Genomic DNA, 20,234 nt, shown 5'->3' with positions numbered 1-20,234 from the left:
GATAGGCCGTGCGGTGTGCCCAGATAATCCGCGAAATTGCGATAACGCTGCATTTCGGATCGCGCAGTGGTTAACGCACCTGCCTAGTAAGCAGGAGATCTCTGGTTTGAATCCCCGTCCAGCACACATTTTCACTCTCCGCCACTGATTCCGCGTAATGTACCGATGCAACTGGCAGCAATGATACCCTCCCTTTCCTTTCCTTTCCTTTCTTCCCCTCTCCTCCTTAAATTTACATATAATTTCACTTAGCATTGCGGTACGGTATTTTGCGGTCGACACAGCTCTCTCGGTTCGGCAGAATCTTGGTATCAGCGCTGCATACACCTTCGCCATCCGTTCGTGGTATGAAGAATGTTCGTAAATCAAGTGGCTGTTCACACAGAAAGAAGCTGCTAGTGATCTATCGTCACAATCCTTTAAAATGAGAGGGAATAACAGAAGAGGTATGAGAATTATCAGTTCGCTTAGGTGATAGACACTGCTTATCTCCAACAAAACTGTTTTATATTACCACGCAGAAAGAATCTAAAATATTGGATGACAATGAAAGAGCAAAAAATGACAAGGATCGACCGACAGGATTCACTGTTCTGTACATCAAGAAGCACTTTGTGCAAAATTTGCAGGCATGGACCACTTGAAGAGACTGGTGTTACGAATAGTAAAATTTCTGAAGTTTTACCCATTATTCTACACAAAACAAAAAAAGGTGTGCATCACCCCGGTTACCAGAACTGGAGACAGACGTTGGCTTTGGATACTGTATCACAGACTGTTGACTGTTCAGGTATGTCACTAAACCCACCCAAAGATGTAAAAATCCATGCAGGAGAAGCGCCTATTAGACGGAGGGGGTCCAACAGCCGATCAGTCCCAGTCATTCCACCAGGAAGGAGGTACACGACTCGTGTTGTCTGTACTTCAACCATGCCTAGACGATCAATACAGCGGTTCGATCGTGTCCGCATTGTTACTTTGTGCCAGGAAGGACTCTCAACAAGAGAAGTGTCCAGGCGTCTCGGAGTGACCCAAAGCGATGTTGTTCCGACAAGGAGGAAACACAGACAGACAGGTTCTGTCGAAGACATGCCTTCCTCGGACCGCCCAATGGCTGCTACTGCATTGGATGACTGCTACCTACCGATTATGACTCGGAGGAACCCTGACAGCAACGTCACCTTCATGAATAATGCTTTTAGTGCAGCCTCAGGACGTCGTGTTACGACTCAAACTGTGGGCAATAGGCTGCATGATCCGCAACTTCACTCCCGACGTCCATGGCGAGGTCAATCTTTGCAACCGCGACACCTTGCAGCGTGGTACAGATAGACCCAGTAACATGCCGAATGGACCGTTCAGGATTGGCATCACGTTCACTTCACCGATGAGTGTCTCATATGCTTTAAACCAGACAATCGTGGGAGACGTGTTTGGATGTAACTCGGATAGGCTGAACGCCACACTGTCCAGCGAGTGCAGCAAGGTGGAGGTTCGCTGCTGTTCTGGGGTGGCATTATGAGGGGCCGACGTATGCTGCTGGTTGTCATGGAAGGCGCCTTAACGGCTGTACGATACGTGAATGCCATCCTCTGACCGAAAGTGTAACCATATCGATAGCACATTGGCAAGGCATTTGTCTTCATGGACGACACTTTGCGCCCACATCGTACACATTTTGTGAATGTCTCCCTTCAGCATAACGACATCGCCGGGTGCTGTGTCCGAGCGGTTCTAGGCGCTTCAGTCCGGAACCGCGTTGCTGCTACGGTCGCAGGTTCTAATCCTGCCTCGGGCATCGATGTGTGTGATATCCTTAGGTTAGTTAGGTTTAAGTAGTTCTAAGTCTACGACTAATGACCTCAGATGCTAAGTCCCATACTGCTTAGGGCCATTTGACCCATTTGATAACGACATCAGTCGTTTAAAAAGCGTTTGAACTGGTAAAATGAAATAAACAGCGATTCACTATCAAAGCGAAGCATTTCTTCATCATCATTATTGCAAAATGTTATTCCACTTCTGATTTGCAGAACGAACTTACTCCAAATAAAAACACTGCTTCTCATAAATAGATCAGAGATTTGGAACATAAATGTAATTTATTTGATAAAGATATTTCATAAAGATAAGAAAGTTATTGAACTCATTAGTACGAGTATTTTGTGCGGAGGTCCTGAAAACGGTGTGTCCTGCCACAAATATCAAGGAAACGTTGCTCTGACAGTAGAACCACCTGTCGCCCTGGCTACGCAGTTTAATTTAATGTGCAGTGTTTGTAAGTACAGCTGCAAGTTTCCAAGCTCTGTTTCAGTAACTTTAAATAATGAATGGAAGAAAACTGAAATTTATAGTTAAATATTAGGTTAGTATATGGGTTGCAAGAAACTGGCAAGTGCAGAGAAGCAGGTAGTATGCTATGTGGTTCTCCAAATGTTCCCAGTATACCTTCATAGTTTGATGCTTGCAACTATGTACTAGCATCTGCAGGAAGCTGCGGAAGAAGCAGTGAACGAAAATGATGACAACAGTAACCTCACAGTAGCTTTTGACGGCTTGTGTCAAAAAAGGGGTCACACTTACAACAATGGTGTTGTCACAGCAACTAGTGTTGACACTGGTGAATTTACTGATGTTGCAGTAATGTCCAAATAATGTAGATGCATTGACAGGCTGAAAATTAAACATGGTGATGACTGTGTTGCTAATTATTATGGTAGTAGTGGTGGCATGGAGGTCGCTGGGCTGAAAAAATTTTTCATCGGTATTCTGAATAGTGTAATGTTCGCTACCTCCAGTATCTGGGAGATGGGGACTCTAGAGCATTCAAAGAAGTTTTCGAAAGCAAACCATATGAGAACAGTGTAAATATAAGGAAACTTGAATACATAGGACATCTGCAGAAGAGAATAGGTGCCAGGCTGAGAAGGCTGAAATCAGTTATGAAAGAAAAAAAAAACTAGATGATGGGAATTCCTTGGAAGGGGAAGCAAGATTGACCGACTCAATGATAGACCACGTTCAGAAATGCTATGGTCTAGCAATCAGGCAAAATATAGGCAATCTTGAAGAGATGGGGAAAGTTATATGTGTTTTGAATTTCCACACTGCAACCACAGATCCAGAGCAAAGTTTCTGCCCCAAACGTGAAAAGACCTCGTGTAAATACTATAGAAGGCTAATAACTGGGGCGAAATGCTGTCACTACCGCAGTCTACCAGCTGCCATCATGGAAGGAATATATCCCATCTTCAGAGATGTGGCTTACATAAGCCTTCTCATGAAAAGTCTTCATGGAAGAACACACAACCGAAACGAGTGCGTGCGTAATGTGATATGGCATCGCCTTCCTACAACAGTGGTTGTTGGATTTAATACACTGCGTTCATTCTTTGGAATATTACTAAATGACAGGTTCTTGAAAAGTTGGGTTTGCATGTTGGTTCCCGCACAGCGCGTGCTATATTGACTTTAGATCGGCATAGACTAAGGCATGCCGACAATATAATCAATACATCAGTGAAAAAAGCAAGGCAGATGCAAAGGGGTGCGAAAAGAAGGCTTGAAAATGATTATGAAGACTACAAAGGAGGTGTTAACTAAGGTTAAAATGGCTCTGAGCACTATGGGACTTAACACCTGAGGTCATCAATCCCCTAGAACTTAGAACTACTTAAACCTAACTAACCTAAGGACATCACACACATCCATGCCCGAAGGAGGAGTCGAACCTGCGACCGTAGCAGTCGCACGTTTCCGGATTGAAGCGCCTAGAACCGCTCGGCCACCGCGGCCGGCTGTTAACTAAGGATCAGGAATGTTTTAATCTAATTTCTCCATTTTCCCTAAGTTTAATTTTTACGTCTTCTAGGAAAATTATCTCAGCTACTGTTGAACTTAGGAGTCTGAAATTTTACGACATAGTCACATGGGTATCTTGTACAAAGTGAAACAATGATTTTTGAATCACTTGATTTATAAAAGATTTATAGGTGAAACTTAGTGAGAAGTGATGGGAAATTTTTCTGGAAGGTAAATGTAAAATATCGTTGACAAAAAACTGATGCATATTGACAACATTTCAATATGCGTACAGCAAAAATTTTCTCTCTCTAGCTCCAGTAGTTTGTGAGAAAATATTCCCTATAGTAGGCGTAATTTAGCATGACGTGGATACGCGATTCAGTAGCCCCTTAAAACTGTCAAGGCCGTCTACATTACTTTTCTCGGGTAGGTTCTCCAAGTCCCCATAGCGAGGCTACAAAAGTTATTCGATATTTCGATCGACGTGTTTGTAAGAAAGACCCTTTTTCTATTTCGAAAATAAATGACTGACGATTACTGGCAACTTGAGTGCGAAAGTCTGTGGAAATATCTGCTTCTGTTCGAATGCTGATAATTTGTACCAGATAAAAATTATTTTATATCTTCAGAGCGCCATAAATAATTAAGTAATACTACAAAACTTGTTGTGAACTATTTTGTTGAGAAATCTGAAACATAGAACTAAGTCGTATTAAGTATGACTGTACTGACATTTAAATGTGGCGCGTTCCCTGTTTACTCTTCTTCTCCATCCTCGCAGTCAGACGGCGTGGCGGTGTGGAAATGTGAAGGGACACTGAGCGCTTTGGCACTCAGGCCCAGGCGAGGCCCACGAGCCGAAGTCTTGGGCATCTCTGAAATACATTGTCAAACCGAGCTCTCTCTGTTCGTCCGTCGGATACAGGAGATAGTAGATACCAGGGTCACGGTTGATTCCGTGCTGCTAGACTTCCAGAAGGTATTCAAGAAATTCCGCACTGTCGTATAATGAAAAAGATACGAGCCTGCAGAATATCAGATCAACTTTTTGAATGAGTTGCAGAATACCTAGAAAACAACACAGCATGTCATTATTAACGGAAAGAAATCTACAGACGTACATGTATGTTTGGGCTTACCCTAATGGAGTGCTATAGTATCATATTGTTTGCCAATAGAGACAGAATTAAAGTACACACGTTTCAATAGCTACTGCTCGTTTATTAAACCTAACTAAATAGAACTACTGAGAACAAATATCCACAAAACTTGGTTAAAATTGAAAAGTGGATCCTTGGCGATGCCTAAAAGGTGGTCACTAGGACGAAGTCCATGATCATCGTATTGGTGAGGAGAACGGGCGCACCGTGGAAGAGAAGTTACAAGATCCCATCAAATGGTGACCGGTAGGCAGTCTAGACGTAGTCCAGTGAAGCAGAACCCTCAGGATCAACTAGGAAAGGGATCTGGCCGCCGAAGGCGTTGGGGAAGGCCGGCATCGGTTGCGCTTGTAGCGAAATTTCCATGAAGTCGCAACCAAAGGCAAGAGAGAATACATGATGGGCTCAGCAGATCCATTGGGGATAGTGAGACTAGGAGCAGCCCCGGCAACGACGACAAGAACAGCCATTGAGGCAGCAGTGCCGGTGCCAACGGGGATAGCAGCACTGGCCGCAAGAACAGCCGTTGAGGCGGCGGCTGCCATGGCAGCGGTTTCGGTGGCGAGGCAATTGTCGAGAGGTCAGGCCGTTACATACCTGGCTGTGACATGGCCTGCGATGACATAACTGACAAGAGAGCTGTCGTCGTCTACAGGGCTAGCTACGACAGGACAGAGGGTGTGACAGAATCAGTTATGACTAGCCTGACGAGAGAGTTGACGTCATCTACAGGACTGACGATGTCAGGAAGGCCAATCGTGACAGAGCCAGTGAGGACTGGACAGAGGAGAGAGCTTGCGTCATCGTCGACGGGAGTGGAGATGGCAGGAGGGCTTGCTGTGACAGGGTCAGTGGCGACTGGACTGACGAGAAGGGCGGCGGCGTCTTCGACCAGACTCGCTACAAGTGGAGTGCCGGTCGCGTTAGAGCTGGTAACGATTGAATGAAGTTTAAATTGTCGACGACGAGATGGCCAGTGCCCAATGGTATCACGTGCAAGGACTGGGAGAGTAGCAGAGGGACCTTCGCTGTAGAACCCTGTGAAAAAGAAACCGAGTACCGAGTTCTGCAAGGCACGACAACCTTGCAAACAAACCGACTATACGTGGCCTAGTTTCCCACACAGTATTGTAGGACGCCGAGACTGGACACTGTTCATAAACATCTCCACCTAAACATTGTCGGAAAGGCTGGAGAATCTGAGTGAGCAGGGTTACACTCTACAGGAGGTCTTGAAATGCTTGAGTGAAAGGGGGCTCCAGCAAATTCAACAGACATATTCCTTCCAGAGGCGCTCAACCTTACGTGAAAATAAACTGACCGTGAACTGGAACCTGATCTGTCACAAAAGTACGAAAATTCGCTAAATATCGACTGAAAACAGCACACACCATCAGCTTCATTTGAGAGAATTTACATTTGAGCAACACATGAGCGTACCACACGATACACGCAGAAAACAGAAGAACTTTCAAGAAACTTGTTTCACGAATTGTGTAGACTGAGACATATTAAACCATTTGCAAAACCAACGCCTACCAAAATTCATACAAGCGAAAGCAGCTATTGGGAAAACTTGCACTCAAACTTCAAAGTGAAAGCCTACCAAAATCGAGACAACGAGATCGACACACAACTGCTGAATCCAAGAAATGAACAGTAATTGTCCGCTACACAGTTTGACATACTCGCAGTGTAATAGGTTTCGTGGATTGTGACTAACACCAATGAATACCGACTGTTGCAATACAGTAAGTATAAATCCACTGCCCATCAAGACGAATTAATACGCAAGCGGAAATCCAGTTCTTTGAAAACCGCAACAACAATAAAAAAAGGGAAAGCTGCTCCACCAAAACTAAATAGTATTTATCAAATCCACTAAAACACACATGAAGAACAGCTTAGTCGCCATTTTTTCTGTGCTTTAGCTGCGTGGTGCAACAGACAGAATAGAAATACAAACGTTGCAATAACGACTGTTTCGTTTATTAACCATGAGCTAAATTCAGTTTAGCCTCTCAGATCTAATGTCCGCGTAACTTGATTACAACTAAGATGCCGATCCTTGATGATGCCTAACAGGTACTCACTAGGACGAACTCAATGAAAGTCGTTGTGGCGAGAAGCAGGGAAGTGCCGTGCAAGAGTAGCGACATGGTCCCAAGAGGTGGTGGTTCGTGGGCAGTTCAGACATAGGTCCAGTTAAGCAGCGAACTCAGGAACGTCAGACGGACGTCTAGGTTGTTAAGGTGCTCATGGTAAGGGGTGAGATGGCACTATCTCACGTGTACTAGCTGACGCAGGTTTCGGACCGTAGCATATACCCAAGGACGGCTGATGGGCGTTCTGTAGCACGGAGCGGAATTCACTTGCGAGCGGTTAAGTGGCTACCTAAATACCAGTTCACAGAATAGTTCACATGTGATATCACTTGGACACGTTATCACGCAGACGAAAATAGGTGTCTGTAACTGTAGCGCAGTTTAACGCGACCAGCACGCCATGTATCGGTGCGACTTCAGCCCCAGACGCTGTGACGGCAGTAGGAGACTTCTCAGCAAACAGCTCAGCAACTCTTCCGTTGACAGACAACCTCCTAGGTGAGTTAAGGGCCATAGCTGACCCGTGAAATACTTTTGCGAGTTTGGTGGCTGAAACTGCGGGGGTTGATGGCTGCATACACCGCAATAAACTCCATGAGGTATTTTCTAACTGAAAAGTCCCATGTTGCAGTCCCATCGTCCCTGCATCCTCAAAAAGTACTGGTCTGGGCCGCCATTTCTTCCAAAGGAATCATTGGCCCATTTTTCAGCGCCGAAGCGATTACTGCATCACGCTATCTGGACATTCGTCGTGAATTTGTGGCGGTACAAACTGCCTTAGACGGCACTGCGAACACCTCGTGGTTTATGCAAGATGGTGCCCGGCCACATCCCACGGCCGACGTCTTTAATTTCCTGAATGAATATTTCGATGATCGTGTGATTGCTTTGGGCTATCCGAAACATACAGGAGGCGGCGTGGATTGGCCTCCCTATTCGCCAGACATGAACCCCTGTGACTTCTTTCTGTGGGGACACTTGAAAGACAGAATCCAGAAACAATTGAACAGCTGAAGCAGTACATCTCATCTGCATGTGAAGCCATTCCGCCAGACACGTTGTGAAAGGTTTCGGGTAATTTCATTCAGAGACTACGCCATATTATTGCTACGCATGGTGGATATGTGGAAAATATCGTACTATAGAGTTTCCCAGACCGCAGCGCCATCTGTTGTTGAACATTGTAACTACTGTAATTTCGAAAGTTTGTCTGCCTGAAAATGTACTGTTGTCCCAAGCATATTGCAACAAACGGTGTATTTCTATCGCTGCTCGTTTAGTTTTTATTGCCGTTTCAAATATATCGGTCATTTTTGAAACACTCTGTACATTACGAAACACTCGCTCGACCGATACATTAATATTTCTCGTCGATTTGTAACCTATACCAGATAAGTTTGCTACCAAAGAGGTAGGTCTAAATTAAGGGAGGCTCGTTTTGCCACAGAATAATTTACAAAGCACTAAAGCTCATTCAGTTACAGTTGCAAACGCTACGTGAGATGCATTGTGTATGCCGTTATGGTTTACTGTTAAAAATTTGAAGAGTGTAAGTTCCTAAAAGAGTCGAACAATATATAGCGTCTTCGTACATATACCTCGCGAAACTGCCATGAGGGTAAAGTTAAAGAGATTCGATCTCATACGAAGTCTTACCAACAATCATGTATCCTGTGCACCAGTCTAGAGTGGCGCAGTAAATGACGGTGGTACAAGAAGTGCCCACCGTATCGCACCATAATGTCACTTTCGGGTTGTAGATGTAGTAACTAGAAAGCCGAACGAATGTGGAAAGTAAATTTTCGCAACGTACATTAAAGTAATTGGAAGGAATTTATCGCCAGGAGTAGGGACTTAGAGGAACATTGCCATTCAAGTAGAATTTAAGGTTTTGGATCGAGTGGGAGTAGACGCATCAGTAAGCACCCGTTAACTGTCCTCTAACAAACAGACTTCGGAGAATTCGGCAGTGCTTATCGTAAATAACTTTTGCATGAATTGGAGCAAAATGCACTGCGAAAAGCATTAAAGATCTACGCTTTGAATCCGCGCCATTTCCCCCCATTGGGTTGCATAAGTGTGAAACTTGGCTCAAGTGTGCCTACAACCTTCGTCTGTAATGGTGCAAAAGCGTGACACCGTGCGACCTCATGCTCTGGATCGGCGGCACTTCAAACAGCATGGTGGTGACACATAAGAAAAATGGCCAGCTCTCAGAAGTTCATGTGAGGTGAAAGATGGCTTCATGAGGTCACTTTCACCACAATTCTGCCCAGCACCATTGTGGGCGTGTCACGCGATGAGAAGGTCTTACACCCCTACTTAAACACATATTATCCATTCTCTTGACACCTCTGCGATGGAGGACAGAATCACTATAGCCGGTGTAGAAATCACGCAGGTTTGTTATGGGTGGCTGAGGAAATCGTGTCAGACGCACCACCGCTTAGAATAGAAACAAAAAGGACTCAGGAGGTGGCATAATGGGCGACAGTGGAACCACTCATTCCGTTAGGACGTAAATTTGCACACATTTTGTGCTCGAAAACGACAGTTTGCAGTGCGATGTGCTACAGAACGACGTTCGTGAGATCTCTTGACCCAGCCTACACCCTCCGAACATTTCACGCCCATCTGAGGGCATCGTGGGGCTGAAGCTCCATCGAACGTGGTGTGGCCCACTATAAGTGCAGCCTGACTGCCGGTTTTGCTCTGGTATATACGGAGCAACCGCTACAGACCATTCACATCTATCCGACGAAATCTGAAGGTGATCTCTTGCAGAGAAGGGTGATCACTCTTTACCAGCCCTCCTGCTTCATACCTTCCTGTGGCATGATCACAGGCGTGTGTGACATTGACACCTGCATAGATAAAATCTGAGACCCACAAGTCTCTCAACAATCTCGTTGCCCTCTGCCAACTTTTGTTGAGCACATTAAAAATCTACATGTACAGAGACCACTGATCGTTTTCTAGGCTCCTCAGGGCAAGCAACACCTTCGACACCCTAAAGCTCAAGTGCGGCTGCACTGCCGCTCTAGTGCGTACTTATGAATGAGCAGAAACAGAGTAATGTTTATAGATAGCCTGCCCGCAGGGCATTAGGAAATGGTAAGCGTTGTCTCGTTGTCTCAGTATGGCAACATTTTCAGTGTGCAAGACAGAGATGGGAAAGTGGCGCAGAGGGTGTCGCCAAGCAGGGGTTTTACGGGAACCTTTTGCAATTTTATTCAGGAACTTGTCAATGTTCCACTCCTGTGTGATCACGCATAGGAGAGCGCGAAACAGGAGGGCTGAAAAATCGTAAATACCCTTCTTCCTTCTTCTTTCATCGAAGCTTTTGACCCACATTTCACTATTTTGCGTCGCAATGAGGAGGGGGGGGGGGGATGCCGGGATTTCAAAAACTAACCCTTTAAAACCCTTTAATTCATTTGCGCAGTGTAATTTTCAGACCATGCTATAGCTGGTTAGTGTAATATCTACTGCAGCACTGCAGTGCTGAAATATTTAACAGTTAGTAATTTTTGGTGAGTTTCAGTTGATTCTGTATTTTGCAGGAATTACATTAATAAAAAACGAAATAATTACTCCCATCTCTCTGTTCCCTATAACGCAGTCCTCAGTTAAAAATTCGTCACAAACTGTGCAATCTGAACTCTTAAAGGTTTGGAAACACTGCAGACTACACACCAAGCCAAATCACTGAGACAGTAAATCAATTCGGAATAAAGACCGGAAATTAGCTTACTAGATGTTACGAGCAACAAAGCAGTAAAACTATGACGTTGTAACTCAAATGCTCAACGTGGGAATACTGATTTGACTCCTTCCCAGCACAACCATTACACTGTACCAGTCTTAGATAAAGATCGACTCTTTCAGAATTGTTCCTATAGGCTTGAATTGTCACATTGTAAAATTTATTGACGATGGTCTTCACTCTTCTCAGGTTTTTCAGCTTGAAGCATCCGAGTATTGGACTTCAAGCACGCCGATATTGGATTACTGCCACAGTTGTAAAACAGTGATGCCATCTGTATTTGCGTAGGTTGAAGTCTCGGCCTCGCACCCTATACAGCTCAACAGTTATAGAAAGACAGCAAAACAGATACCTTACGGATGATATATTTTATCACTGAATTGGTACTGACAGTCGAAACTACGTGACCAAAACTGTTACTAGAGATGTTGTTTGACTGTGAAACTTAGTTAGTGATAGCTTTTACATTGCAGAAAGAGTGAATTTTGTCAACAAGGGGTGTCAACCAATTTTCTCTACCATATGGCTGGGAGGTTTCTGTACTTTATACAGATGTCCAGTATAACTGTAAAGACCGAGACTTTCAAGACATATCCCATATATGATAGTGTGCACACATTAGGAATCTCTCATTCTAGTGAGTGAAGGAGGACCCCTGAGCACCATACTTTGGGAAAAACGGTGAGCTCCACTGGCCAAACTCAGTGAATAACAACGTGTTGGTAACTGAGGTCACCGTCGTCTTTCGCAGACGGTAAACTTTTTCTATGAGCTACAGATATCACACATGCATGAATGTGCTGAAACTCTGCTCACTACATGTTACTAAGTAAAGAGGGATGTAAAGAAATGTGGAAAGAACTGGATAGTGTTTTCTCCTGGTGCAATGAATGGCAGTGCTCTTTGAGCTTCCTCATTGTGTTCTATCAAATAAGCTGGAAACAGCTATTAATTTCGCCTGCCATTTAGATTTAATATGAGGATGATTCAGTAACTGGAGGTTAATAATGGTGCAGATTACAATAGCAATGTTTTTACTGAAGTACATTAGGTGACAGTGGCTGTACATGCTAGGCTCTTTCTGGCTTCACATCATTACGTTTAACATGGGGCTAGACTTCCTTCTTTCCTGGTGACTTCTGTGTGTGTGGATTTGGGACAGAGTAGAGAATGAAGAGAGAAAAGTGGCCTCTTGGCATCAGCCCAGAGTGGAGCCTCAACTGTTACCTCTGCGGAACGTGAGGCCCCAGGTCTAGACATGGAGGGGGGGGGGGAAGAGGTAGAAGGCTATTGTGTGTTTTATAATTGAGCCCTGCCCAATGGACAAACTGAGGCCGGGAGGTGATTCTAGAAACAGAAGAACAGCGCTTTCTCATATTTTGGGGAAGGCCCTTCTATGATAACGAACTTTCAAAAGATTCACTCCTTTTTAACATAATGGCTTAACGTTGTGGGCAGCTTTCCATTTCAGGGGACCTCTGTTGCAAGGATACTCACAGGGTGAAAATGTGCAATTCGTAAATTTGTCAGTAACATCATGGAGACAGAGATGAAGTGACAGTTTCTTAGAAGCAGAAGTTCATATTGTAATATGGTCTGTGTTTTATCACAATGTGTTGTCATGGTGGAATTTTGTGGGCTTGAAGGAACCTAACTACTGGGTGGCCATATATGCATATCCGACTATTGGTGGGAATGTCTTGTATGGTGGGAAGAAATGGCAGGCCATAAGACTGAAGTAAAAACTATAGAGTAGACAGCTAAACACATAGCTGTGGGCGTCTTGTGATGTTATGCACATTAGTTGTTATTCAGGAACTATCAGTGGCCCAGTCACTGTTTTTCGATGGGGGTTCACAAGATTCAATGATAATTTTCGGACTGCCATTAGCATATGGTGAGCATGTTTCTTGATGCTTCAAGTAACACTGCGAATCAACATATTCATTGTTCAAAGTGTACATAAAGAGTTTGTGAAGCATTTCATATTCAAGCCTACTGAGTGTTAAAGAGATAATAAATTAGAAAAAGTAATACAGATTACAAAAGTTTACCTCTCATGCTGTTCTGTTTAGAGTTTATTACAACAAGCTGGTTACTCATAGGCATGATTATTTGTATATGACTACTTCTCTATGAAGGTTTGTGTATGAATATTGTGTGTGAGTTATTGAGTGTATTTCGTATTTCTGTTCGCAGGAAGCTGTTCTTCTACCAGCTAGTCCAATTGTACCGTAAGTGTATTTGGTACGCGTGTTGAGAAGAATAGAATCCTCAGCTGTGTTGGTTGCCATTTGGAAATAATATTCTGGCCCATGCTGATATGTTGAGTAATGCAGTTACTTTTTAATGTGAACACTTGTGATGGCTTGCAGAAGTGAAGCAGCTCGGTAGTTAAAAGTATGATTATTAGGACTGATAAGCAGATTATACAGAACCCTGAATCTGTTAAAGTGCTACAGAAATAGTAGAATGTATGTAAGATATTTGAATACATGAACGTAATTTCATAGGGAGCTTAAGATAATACGACGAACATCTCTGCTTGGCTTTGCATACAGTCACTTTATTCAGAGGTGATTTCGTTTTGAGATAATCTGAGGTAGGATGGTGTCTTTTGTTGCGAGAATTTTGTCTAGAGTAGAGTCTTGCAGCATATAAAGGTTATGAAAGAAATGGTCGTAAAAGACTGGTAAGGAATAACGTGAAATTTGTGAGGATAGTGCTATCCAACAGCGGAAACTATAATTAGAATATAATTATCTTTGTTTATTTAATTATCATTATATCTTATAATTTATTTGCATGATCGCTGAGAATCGCTAGATTTACTTCATATGCAAATTAACCAGGTTGTTACACTTAAGGGCTGTCATTAATGTCATGGGAAATATAATAATTTACTAACCGCTTATTAATCTGGTAGTGACCCACTCTCCAAATATGACAAGATCTAGTTGCTATCAGCAGAAGTGTCAACCAGTAATAATGAGAACCAATGATATAAAATTTAGTGTGCACCGTGTAAAACTTGATGTTATGAAGATATGCATCTTCTTTAATTCACATTTGATTTTTCAATTAGATAAAAATTTGAAGTCATTGTTTTGTTGAGTTTACTGCCAGTCACTCCAGTTTTGTTCAACGACTTCCATGGAGATATTCATTAGGGTGTTCATACGATTGTAAAAGAATTATGGACTGAGTCTGGTCTTAAGGAATGTGTAGGATTGAGTGGACATGGAAAAGTGGGGTTAGAAGAACTGAGTGTAGTGTGCTGACATTCCAACATAACAGGGGTGGTGAACAGCAGTACCACAGAGTGGGAAGACATCACATGCCACAACCCTACAGCATGGGCGCTAGTAGCAGGCCCACCCCAGCTCATATTAGCTGTGGCCAAGGTTATCGAGCCAACGGCTGTCAGGTAACTTTCCCTGTGGTGCTCACGTGAATGGTGCACAGTGGGTTCGAAGTCACAGCCGGAAAATTCCAGGAGAAGAGGGGAGGACGACTGCAGGAGACTGATGCATGGTGGCCAAGGTGAACAGCCATATGGAATGATGCAGTGGCCAATGTCAACAAGGGAGTCCAAAGCATTATGGGAGAGCTCTGGACAGTTGATGCTGGCACAATATCACTACAAATGAACTTTGTACCTCAGAAAACTCATAACAGAACGTATCATTATCATTACATGAATTATCATTTCTCCTGGCAGAGACTAGTGTCCATCAGCCAGCCTGTATCACATTAAAGTACTGTGCTACCAACCATTATCAGCTACAATTTCTGTTCTCACAGAGAGAACTTCCTGATGTTGTGTGCCATTGCACTTGGTGTAGTTCTGCGCAATCTTTTCGATTGAATCCATGGACTGCGAAGAATAGCAGTTAAACTACTGCATAACTAATGTCTCTTCAGCTCTAGTGAGTGGGTTAGCAACGCACTGTCATGGTACAGTTGTGTTGACGACCAACACAAACCATATCCTCATTTACACTGGAGATACTATCGTCGATTGCCACTTCATGAAAACATAGTTGTGGCCAAGGGACTGTCAGGAGGGGAGACAGCCAGTCTCATTACCACCGAGCGAGGCAATGTCATAGCCCACGTCGTTCCCATCCCTCTGTGGACTATGTCTGGGGAGACTGGAAGGTCACTCACCTGTTGCCCACTGTACTAATTGCATCTACCAGATTTGAGACACCCATGCTGCGAGCGACGACCAGGTGGAAATGCACTGGGCTCAGTTACATGCTGTTCTACTGTATATTGTGCGTCAGTGAACTTCATCCTCAGCCTTGTGACAAAAGAACCCCAGTACACGTGTGACGTCCCAATATACTGAAACCAAGAAGATCAAACTCATTTTCCTTTTCCTTTTTTTTTAATTTTGTAAATATTTCAGTTGATATAAATGTCTTTTTAAGGGCCAGTATTGTCATATATTTCGTTGTGTCTGTTTTGGTGTCTCACGTAAGAAAGGAGCTCTTATATGGGAACAAATCTTTAGCACTCTATTGGAAACACCATCATATCTAGTTGAGCTTCAATTTTTGTGAGACTATATAATTTTCTTAATTTCAGAAGGAAAATTTGGTGATAAATTCGTACGACTGAATACAAAGAGAGTTGCTTTTTCGCCATACTGCTGTGGTTGTCTCTTGAACTTTTTGTCATCATTATTACACAGATGTTTGTTTGTATGTTTCGTTGTCATTTGCACACCAAATGTAGTACCTACTCTATGTTTTCACAGACACAGTAATTTAGTGAGTCGAAGTATTTCATGATTATTTGTAAAGTTTCACTTTAGCGTCTAGCTAACTCTTTAAGTATTGAAAAAGTGAAATAGAAGTAGTTGTCAACGAGAAGATACCTCAGTTCACTTTCAAATTTAACTTTTCAGGCTGATAGATGTTTTATATCACTAGATAAGTGACAAAAATGTTTTTTTGCAGCATTGCGCAACTATTTTTGTGCTAAAGACATACATATTGTGGTTTAATGCATTTCAGTTTTTCTTCTGGCATTGTAATTTTGTACATTGTTGTTCCTTTTGAACTCCAGGGGATTATTTACAATAAACTTCACGAGAGAATAAACGTCTTAATCAGATGTATACAAAATAATTGTGCGTAAACACCGCGTATCACTCTTACAGCATGTTTCTGAATAATGAAGACCTTGTTTCTTAAGGATAGATTACCCAAAAGCATTATCACATATGACATTGTATAAAATATAGGAAATATGTCAACTTATTGATTTGCTTGTCCCACATATTTGCGATGATTCTAAGGGCAGACGTGGCTGAAATAAGTTGTTTTATTAGTTCCAAAATGTACATTTTCCACTTGAAATTCTAGTCAATTTGGACGCCTACGAATTTTGAGATTTCCCTACTATTTATTATTTTCTCACGATGTTTCAAATTATCCTTTGTTTAGCACTCCTAGATGTGCAGCACTGAATATCTTGCTCCTTTTTAAAATAGAGAGTGGGACAGTTTGCAGAAAACTAGACAATGATACTTTTAAGAGCATTTTATACCACTTCTTCTGCTACTGTATGCATGCTTGGGTTCATCTACATCTACATCTACATTTATACTCCGCAAGCCACCCAACGGTGTGTGGCGGAGGGCACTTTACGTGCCACTGTCATTACCTCCCTTTCCTATTCCAGTCGCGTATGGTTCGCGGGAAGAACGACTGTCTGAAAGCCTCCGTGCGCGCTCTAATCTCTCTAATTTTACATTCGTTATCTCGTCGGGAGGTATAAGTAGGGGGAAGCAATATATTCGATATCTCATCCAGAAACGCACCCTCTCGAAACCTGGCGAGCAAGCTACACCGCGATGCAGAGCGCCTCTCTTGCAGAGTCTGCCACTTGAGTTTGTTAAACATCTCCGTAACGCTATCACGGCTACCAAATAACCCTGTGACGAAACGCGTCGCTCTTCTTTGGATCTTCTCTATCTCCTCCGTCAACCCGATCTGGTACGGATCCCACACTGATGAGCAATACTGAAGTATAGGTCGAACGAGTGTTTTGTAAGCCACCTCCTTTGTTGAAGGACTACATTTTCTAAGGACTCTCCCAATGAATCTCAATCTGGTACCCGCCTTACCAACAATTAATTTTATATGATCATTCCACTTCAAATCGTTCCGCACGCATACTCCCAGATATTTAACAGAAATAACTGCTACCAGTGTTTGTTCCGCTATCATATAATCATACAATAAAGGATCCTTCTTTCTATGTATTCGCAATACATTACATTTGTCTGTGTTAAGGGTCAGTTGCCACTCCCTGCACCAAGTGCCTATCCGCTGCAGATCTTCCTGCATTTCGCTACAATTTTCTAATGCTGCAACTTCTCTGTATACTACAGCATCATCCGCGAAAAGCCGCATGGAACTTCCGACACTATCTACTAGATCATTTATATATATTGTGAAAAGCAATAGTCCCGTAACACTCTACTGTGGCACGCCACAGGTTACTTTAACGTCTGTTGACGTCTCTCCATTGATAACAACATGCTGTGTTCTGTTTGCTAAAAACTCTTCAATCCAGCCACACATCTGGTCTGATATTCCGTAGACTCTTACTTTGTTTATCAGGCGACAGTGCGGAACTGTATCGAACACCTTCCGGAAGTCAAGAAAAATAGCATCTACCTGGGAGCCTGTATCTAATATTTTCTGGGTCTCATGAACAAATAAAGCGAGTTGGGTCTCACACGATCGCTGTTTCCGGAATCCATGTTGATTCCTACATAGCAGATTCTGGGTTTCCACAAACGACATGATACTCGAGCAAAAAACATGATCTAAAATTCTACAACAGATCGACGTCAGAGATATGGGTCTATAGTTTTGCGCATCTGCTCGACGACCCTTCTTGAAGACTGGGACTACCTGTGCTCTTTTCCAATCATTTGGAACCTTCCGTTCCTCTAGAGACTAGCGGTACACGGCTGTTAGAAGGGGGCAAGTTCTTTCGCGTACTCTGTGTAGAATCGAATTGGTATCCCGTCAGGTCCAGTGGACTTTCCTCTGTTGAGTGATTCCAGTTGCATTTCTATTCCTTGGACACTTATTTCGATGTCAGCCATTCTTTCGTTTGTGCGAGGATTTAGAGAAGGAACTGCAGTGCGGTCTTCCTCTGTGAAACAGCTTTGGAAAAAGGTGTTTAGTATTTCAGCTTTACGCGTGTCATCCTCTGTTTCAATGCCATCATCATCCCGGAGTGTCTGGATATGCTGTTTCGAGCCACTTACTCATTTAACGTAAGACCAGAACTTCCTAGGATTTCCTGTCAAGTCGGTACATAGAATTTTACTTCCGAATTCACTGAATGCTTCACGCATAGCCGTCCTTACGCTAACTTTGACATCGTTTAGCTTCTGTTTGTCTGAGAGGTTTTGGCTGCGTTTAAACTTGGAGTGAAGCTCTCTTTGCTTTCGCAGTAGTTTCCTAACTTTGTTGTTGTACCACGGTGGGTTTTTCCCGTCCCTCACAGTTTTACTCGGGACGTACCTGTCTAAAACGCATTTTACGATTGCCTTGAACTTTTTCCAAAAACACTCAACATTGTCAGTGTCGGAACAGAAATCTTCGTTTTGATCTGTTAGGTACTCTTGCTAAACAGATAAACCTTCCTCCCTTTTTTTATATTCCTATTAACTTCCATATTCAGGGATGCTGCAACGGCCTTATGATCACCGATTCCCTGTTCTACACATACAGAGTCGAAAAGTTCGGGTCTGTTTGTTATCAGTAGGTCCAAGATGTTATCTCCACGAGTCGGTTCTCTGTTTCATTGCTCGAGGTAATTTTCGGATAGTGCACTCAGTATAATGTCACTCGATGCTCAGTCCCTATCACCCGTCCTAAACATCTGAGTGTCCCAGTCTATATCTGGTAAATTGAAATCTCCACCTAAGACTATAACATGCTGAGAAAATTTATGTGAAATGTATTCCAAATTTTCTCTCAGTTGTTCTGCCACTAATGCTGCTGAGTCGGGAGGTCGGTAAAAGGAGCCAATTATTAACCTAGCTCGATTGTTGAGTGTAACCTCCACCCATAATAATTCACAGGAACTATCCACTTCTACTTCACTACAGGATAAACTACTACTAACAGCGACGAACACTCCACCACCGGTTGCATGCAATCTATCCTTTCTAAACACTGTCTGTACCTTTGTAAAAATTTTGGCAGAATTTATCTCTGGCTTCAGCCAGCTTCCTGTACCTATAACGATTTCGGCTTCGGTGCTTTCTATCAGCGCTTGAAGTTCCGGTACTTTACCAACGCAGCTTCGACAGTTTTCAATTACAATACCGATTGATGTTTGGTCCCCGCATGTCCTGACTTTGCCCCACACCCGTTGAGGCTGTTGCCCTTTCTGTATTTGCCGAAGGCCATCTAACCTAAAAAACCGCCCAGCCCACGCCACACAACCCCTGCTACCCCTGTAGCCGCTTGTTGAGTGTAATGGACTCCTGACCTATCCAGCGGAACCCGAAACCCTACCACCCTATGGCGCAAGTCGAGGAATCTGCAGCCCACACGGTCGCAGAACCGTCTCAGCCTCTGATTCAGACCCTCCACTCGGCTCTGTACCAAAGGTCCGCAGTCAGTTCTGTCGACGATGCTGCAGATGGTGAGCTCTGCTTTCATCCCGCTAGCGAGACTGGCAGTCTTCACCAAATCAGATAGCCGCCGGAAGCCAGAGAGGATTTCCTCCGATCCATAGCGACACACATCATTGGTGCCGACATGAGCGACCACCTGCAGATGGGTGCACCCTGTACCCTTCATGGCATCCAGAAGGACCCTTTCCACATCTGCAGTGACTCCCCCCGGTATGCACACGGAGTGCACATTGGTTCCCCTCTCTTGCTGCCATATCCCTAAGGGGCCCCATTACGCGCCTGACGTTGGAGCTCCGAACTACCAGTAAGCCCTCCCTCTGCGACCGCCCAGATCTTGTAGACTGAGGGGCAACCTCTGTAACAGGACAAGCAGCCATGTCAGGCCGAAGATCAGTATCAGCCTGAGACAGAGCCTGAAACTGGTTCGTCAGACAAACTGGAGAGGCCTTCCGTTCAGCCCTCCGGAGTGTCTTTTGTCCCCTGCCACACCTTGAGACGACCTCCCACCCTATCACAGGTGAGGGATCAGCCTCAATGCGGGCAGTAGCCCGGGCAAACACAGTCGTAGTCCGATCGGGGGATGCTTGGGACGAGCTGGCCGTCCCCGACAAAGCCTCATCCGGACCCCCACAGTGATGTCCATTTGCAACAGCCTCAAGCTGTGTGACCGAAGCTAACACTGCTTGAAGCTGAGAGCGAAGGGATGTCAACTCAGCCTG

General features: G+C 43.8%; 1 protein-coding gene across 1 annotated transcript in view; it reads left to right on the top strand.

The window, feature by feature from the left end:
- The window catches only part of LOC124722558 (cytosolic carboxypeptidase 6), a 551,886-nt gene that overhangs the window by 309,032 nt on the left and 222,620 nt on the right, over nucleotides 1-20,234 (top strand). The gene's annotated exons all lie outside the window — the stretch shown is intronic.

Source organism: Schistocerca piceifrons, chromosome X (genome assembly GCF_021461385.2).
Source record: "Schistocerca piceifrons isolate TAMUIC-IGC-003096 chromosome X, iqSchPice1.1, whole genome shotgun sequence".
Classification (NCBI taxonomy): Eukaryota; Metazoa; Arthropoda; class Insecta; order Orthoptera; family Acrididae; genus Schistocerca; species Schistocerca piceifrons.
Note: the sequence above shows the minus strand (reverse complement) of the source record. Positions and strands in the feature narration are given on the sequence as shown.